This window comes from Diadema antillarum, unplaced genomic scaffold (genome assembly GCF_040938485.1).
Source record: "Diadema antillarum isolate AM-2024a unplaced genomic scaffold, OU_Dant_1.0 seq00000356_RagTag, whole genome shotgun sequence".
Lineage (NCBI taxonomy): Eukaryota > Metazoa > Echinodermata > Echinoidea > Diadematoida > Diadematidae > Diadema > Diadema antillarum.
The window spans coordinates 204,309-211,655 of NW_027271362.1; positions in this window are offsets into that span (position 1 = coordinate 204,309).

The window sequence follows — 7,347 nt, forward strand, 5'->3', positions numbered from 1 at the left end:
GCAAAGCGTGACACCAACAATGTGGCAGGTTAATGGCATGGGATCACACGTAGTTCATGTGTCACGACACAACAGATTTGATAGGCCCTAAGTGATTGGCCTATTCAAGCAAAACAAAACCTCTCATTCGGTTTTCCTAGCAAGATGTCCGGGTAGCTTTAGATGTGACGGAAGATAGAAAGAAAGGAAATAAACTGCGAAGTGCAAATTGGTAGCTATTTATGAAATTGATTGACAATAATTATGTTCAAACGACCAATTATGACGATTAAGCCAGAAGAAAAAACATTATTTAATGCACAACGAAAATCGACTAAACATAAAACACATGACGAAATACCAACCACTCCGCACATACCAAACATTATATTTAGAAAGTGATAGTAATTAAACACCATGGTTACTGTTGGCACACTCTCAGCCCAGTTCAGCGAGTAAAATAAGTATCAAATCAAGTAAAATCATGATTAAACAATAGGGAAAAATAAATACTTAAAGGACAAGTTCACCTTCATAAACATAAGGATTGAGAGAATGCAACAATATTAGTAGAACACATCAGTGAAAGTTTGAGGAAAATTGGACAATCGATGCAAAAGTTATGAATTTTTAAAATTTTTGTGTTGGAACCGCTGGATGAGGAGACTACTACAGCTTGTGAGTCATATGCGTACAACAGTATAAAGAAAATGTAAAAGAAAATTCAACATATTTTCATTTTTTTCGCATAATAAAAGAGCTCTTGACTTGCCTCTTTCTAAAGGCAGGGGGAATAATACTGCCCATAACATTTGTCGGTAACGAGTCAGGGGAATGTGTACTTTTTTCAAAAGATGGAATTTTGTGAAATTCTCTTTATATTTTCCTTATACTGTTGTACGCAAGTTATTCATACACTGCAGTAGTCTTCTCATCCAGCGGTTGCTGCACAAAAATTTTAAAAATTCATAACTTTTGAACGGATTGTCTGATTTTCCTCAAACTTTCAATGATGTGTTCTACTAATATTGCTACATTCTCTCAATCCTTATGTTTATAAAGGTGAACTTGTCCTTTAATAACCAAACTGACATCAGGGTACGTCAACACAATAGCAGCACAGATGAGTTTGTGTGCACAGATGAGTTTGTGTGCAGGACACCTCGTGTAATTTCGGAGGAAGAACCAAGCATGACACGGTGCCAGCATTGGATTTGCGTTCAAAAACTGTGTACACGTTTAGTGTCATAAAGCCAGTACTGTGCACTTACCTATCGTCTTCTTGTTCGTTCCGCCACGATAACAGGTAAGTTTAAACGATTAGCGTTGAACTGCTGGAGCTCCGCGAAGCGGCGCGTACATGTGAGAGCAGAAAACAGAGGCGTCTTTTTTATTCACTTCATTCAGGTGACGCCTTATTCCAAATGCACGCGCCGTGAAAGGTATTGCCTCCCTTCAAGCTGTTTATCTCCGTAGGTTTCACCGATATAGATTATGATTTACACTCTCCGGTATCAAATCATGATGAGCAGTGTCCGGTTGTGTTTGTGCTCCGTATCCCGAACCAGAACGTCAGCAACAATTCCTCGAACTTACCCGCATATAATTGATCTTACATTTAAAGGTAGGCATGCACTTCACTTTGATGGAAGATGACGTACAGATGAAGCATGGGAAATTAAATAGGTCAAAGAGTAAATTAGCATAATATGCTATAGTGTTGTGCGGGTTTTAGTAATACAGCAACGAAAACTGATCATTCGGTTACCACTGACTTTTATCATCCAAATGTCTTCGAACTTATATCTTTGCAGCAAAATATCGACAGTCTCAAATGGAGGCTATAAAACCAATTGATGACAAGTTTTCCTGGTTGAGGATTCTCCTTTCTTCTCTCTCCCTCTCACTCCCGTTGGCCGAAAAAAAAAAAAAAATGGCTGTTTTGATTGTGTTTTCCAGAGAGCGGATTAGCTGTCGAATTACAATCACCAGGCCGCTCTTAAGGAAATTAGGCCGGACGGTATAATGTGCGACATCTCCGTGGACGGAGAAGTTATTCGTCAGATTAGATGGAAACATGATCATTTCCCCGTGGGATTCTCTCGACATGTTACGGTATATCCTGCCTATTTTCATGACATCATTGCAGGTCTGGGCTCGCACTGAAATGGATACTGCTAAAATTGCCACTTACGATGGTCGTCGGTAGGGGCGGAGATCTGTGGGTGGGGGTGATTTTGTATGGCGGTGAAATTTAGAAGCGAGAAATTAACACGAGTGGGGCCCAAGATCATATCAACTGCGTGGTACCATTTTCACTAATTATCATAGACGCAATCAGCCATAATTCACTGCAACCCAAGCGGTTGTGCCATTCACCAATTTACGAATTTTGTACCGTAATTATTACTGAAATCCCGTGTTTTCACCGAAAAGTTCGCTTGCTAATAGCTCTGTTCTGCATTTATCCTGAACTGAGCAGTAATGACTATAATGATGATGATTGATAATGATACACAGGGATAAACAAGTCATATAACACGGCAGCCGACACTATATACAACGGCATTAAAAAACACCCTGAAGCTCTTTAAACCTTCCTTTTTTTCATGAGAAATTAGCGCAACACTCTAACACTATATTGAAACTCATACAAAAGCATACACTCAGAGCAATGTAGAGCAAACACGAAAACTTGACACGGATCCCATTATTCTACCAAAAAGTATACGCAAAAACAAACAAAACGAAAAGAACGACTATGACTATGATTGCAATTATCATGATAACGCTGAATAAAGTAATCTTGATAGTAAAATATGATTATAAAGAAAACAAAAACAGGTTATTTTCCTATCATTAATTCTATTATTATGTACAGGACAATCCGGGATGACTGAAAATGTTGAACCATAGGCATTACCCATACCAAATAAATCAAGCCATTCACCTCAGTCAATTAAGCAAGAATATGGGCATAATTTTCGGTCGCAGGATTCACGCGTCCCGTAGGATTCGAACCTTGGACGGCCTATCTAAAGTGTATAGGAGCTTAAAGGGTGTGTACAGTTCTGGTCGAGGTGAGGATTTAGCTTTTAACGTTTGGCGAGATATTCAGAAACCACTCTATGAGATGTCAAAGAGCATGCAGTTCTAAGGGGTATCAAAAGTTTATTCGATGAAAGTCGGTTTTGAAATGGCTGAGATATCCAAAAACAAGGTGAAACAAAGAGATCCTAATAAAGTTGTGGCATGTCGCCTTTTATTATTAGCACTTTTGGGGATATCTCAGCCATTTGAAAACCAATTTTCATCAAATAAATGTTGAATCCTTCTTAAAATTACATGCTCTTTCATATCTCATAAGAGGCTTTTCATTATCTCACCTAGGAATGTTCAAAACATGAATCCCCACCTCAACCAGTACTGTACAGTCCCTTTAAGGCCCACTCTACCTGTGCAGCAGCACAAAATGCATCGTGCGACTTTTGTAATCATCCACCTCAATATATTCCATGTCGAGTTTCTCCTCTCCTGCATCGGTCGTACATCAAGCATACGTTGACACTATAAATGCGGAGGCTCGTATGTTCTTCTTTTCATGGCATACATTGATTTGTGTACACATTCGTCTAAACTGGCTTCTGGTGTGTGTGTGTATGTGTGTGTTTGTGTGTGTGTGTGTGTGTGTGTGTGTGTGTGTGTGTGTGTGTGTGTGTGTGTGTGTGTGTGTATGTGTGTGTGTGTGTGTATGTGTGTGTGTGTGTGTGCGCGTGTGTGTGTGTGTTTATAAAACATGTCATTTTGTACGACTTCATCTGCTTTTAACCTTCCTTTGTTGTATTCATAAAAATACGGAGAGAAATAAACTTGCTGTAGCTTGCGGCGATAAGTTGTATCCTCTTGCAACTCTGTGATATTTGATGTCACGGTCAAACAGCCAACACCTTTAACTTGTTTTACCAAAACAGCCAATCTTATCTCGACGGGGATATCGACATAATATAGGCATATATGCCTATGCAGTATACAGTACAAACATTAAGCAGTTACTGAAATTGCACTGATGAAACTTAAAAAGACGCTGCTGAAAGTTACCTGACACTATCTGCCTTGCACATGTTTATCAGAGAGTTCCGCTTTCTTTTTAGCTTGATTAATGAAAAGTAACCTAGCCTGAATAGCAAACTAACTCATGAGAGATTCCTACTAATGAGGACTGACTGATTTCGCTACAACACGCATTTCCCATAGACACCTGCCCGCGTATACTCGGTACTCGTCCTCAACGTTGAAATGTACGAAGCATCAAAGGCTGTTTTGGATAAAATCTGAGCTGAATTATATTAAACGATCTGCACTGTGCTTTTTTTTGGAGAACTTGCGAGAGATGTCGGATATCGTACGTCATTGAGGCACAAATATTCTCTCGTGGATGAATGTTCTTGCAATTATCAACCGGATTCGCTGCTTCTCTGAAGAGCAATGTCTTGATGTGCAACGACTTGGTAAGAGGAGTGTCTTTACCAACTTCGCCATTCCTGCGCATGCGCCATTCCTGCATACTTTTATTCATACGTGTAATATGTTCGTTTTTATATACATTGTACTTGATAACAAAATGATGTTATTGTTCGAGATTTCACAGAATCATTCTAGGCCAGCAAGTTGAATGTGCATTTAATAGAAAGAATCTCTCAAAAGTATGTGCAAACGATACATAAGCTCTTAGCCGTCGAATTTGATTGTTTCTTCGATTTCTTCCGAAAGCCAAGCGAAGGGAATATATAAAATGTTTGTTGTTTATTAAATTCTCCTTTATAGTATCATGGAGGTGGAAGAGAGAACGTTATTCCACCTCCCTGGTAGTATGAGAACGGCTCCGCTTCAACACTGACACACAGACTTTCACCGCAAGTCCATTCACATTCTGATCATCAGAAAGAGATTGTAAAACCCCCAGTATCACTTATTTCTATGGAGTTTCGTAAACACAATCTGCAACGCTCGATTGCCTATGTATACAGTACATTCTTTGGCGCCATAAAGCCCCTTTCCTCCCTATGCGAGTTGTTGCGCGCCCGCGATTGTATAGGCCTATTGTTGGACGTACGTAATAATACTTTCTTCTCTTTCTCCCTCTCTCGCAAATCTTGTCTCAAAAGTAAGAAGTCACTCTTATTATCTGTTGGGAGCACAGAAACAAATTTAGGTCTTCTCCGATTATTGGTCCCAGCCACCTACTGCGAAATGGGCAAATCTGAACCAGTGTTTGATAAGCTTCAAGGTAATGAAGAAGGTTACGTATGTGAATATGTGAATAAAACAAAAATATTCACACACACGTATTGTAGGCTATATATAAACATATAGTATACATAATATCTGTATAAATATATATATATATATATATATATATATATATATATATGTACATGGGCCACGTGCTGCGAGATGGGCAAATCTGAACCAGTGTTAGATAAACTTCAAGGCAATGAAAAAGATTACGAATGTCAATATGTTTCATGAAAAAGAATATTCACACACACACACACACACACATATGTTTATACATAAACTATATATATCATAAATGTATGTATACATGTATATATATATATTGTAACGAAATTCGGTGGAACCGATTCGATTATAATTTGTCATAATCGATTGTGCCTGTAGTATAGAAATGGGCGCATTATCGGAATGTTGGACAAACATTTTAATGTGGTAGTGCATTATTATGAGTTTTAACATTTATTATTACATATGTGGTTACTTGTTTGTCATGGGCAAGTTTGGATTATTTTAATACCAACTCCGGTTTAGACCGATGATACATGCCGAATTATAGTAACCATGTACAAGAGATACTGCTAAAATGTATAATCATTGTACGAATTTTGTAACCACGCCAGCATTGTAAATAATTTGAACGACTACTGCGGGTATTTACCGCGGTGCTTACGGCCGTGCGGGATTGGCTCCTCATTCCGCGATAGGAGGAGAGGCATATAAAGTGGCCGTTGTGTGACATAGTCCGCAACAAACAGCCCGTGTATGATACTTTTTCAATGTGTTAATGTTCACTTCTATGCGTAATAAACTGTACATGTGTTCCTGAATTGCTGACTGTCCTGAGTCTTCTTGAGTGTTCTACCACAATACAAAAGATTGGAGAGTGGTGGTACATGTTCCTGAGTTGGAGCACCGTTCCTGAGAAGACCAACTAGCAAGCCGTTGGATTTCGGGTATACTGGTAATGTGACTTGTCGCATAGTCCGTGCCCAATCCAAGTTCCAGTCGTCGTCATTGGATTTCGGGTATAATGGTAATGTGACTTGTCGCATAGTCCGTGTCCAATCCAAGTTCCAGTCGTCGCCTGAGGAAGTTGGTAACGGTGCGATACCAGCACTTTACCCCGTGCCATCAACGACACCTGTGCCACCATATGGTTGTGAAAGGTGTTCCACGTTAGCGTGACTGAGTTGGTAGCAAAAGTTGGTAGCAAAAGTTGGTAGCAGAACTTGGTAGCAAGAGTTGGTAGCAAAAGTTGGTAACAAAATAAGTGTTACCAATTTAACATCCTCTACAAGTGACGCTTGGGAGTGACATACTTTAAGTGATGCTGAACTTGGTATGTGTGCCGCTTGTGTTGGTGAGCTGCTTCTGACACAACATAATACATGGTAGCATAAAGACTAGTAGTTTTAATAATTTAAAGGGATCGTTGTAAACTGCAACAAAACGAACCCCGCCTACTCGGCCATCCTGACACGGCTCGCGGAGATATTTGTACAAACAGTCAAATACACTCACGACGAGAAGGCGAGTTCGTCACAATATATACATATACATATATATATATATATATGAAGGGTTTGTTTGCAAAAACCGATAAGTCCATTTTTTAAGATTTTGAAGTACGATTTTTGTCATAATGTACAAAATAATACCTTTTAAATGATATATTGGTCACTACATATAAAGGTATATTTTTGAAGTTATGGTCAAAAGAAGCACAAATTTTCTTATCATTCTCTCTATTTTTCTTGACCTTTAATCGCAAATATCTCCATTTAGAAAATATGGACTTATCGGTTTTTGCAAACAAACTCTTCATATATATATATATATATATATATCAAATATACATGTGTGTGTCATTTTTTTTATTTACATATTCACATAGGTAATCTTCTTCCACTGCCTTGAAGCTAAACTTCAAGGCAATGAAGAAGATTACTTATGTCAATATGTAAATGAAAAAGAATATTTACACACACACACGCATACACACATATGTTCATATATATATATATATATATATATATATATATATATATATTGTGACGAACTCGCCTTCTC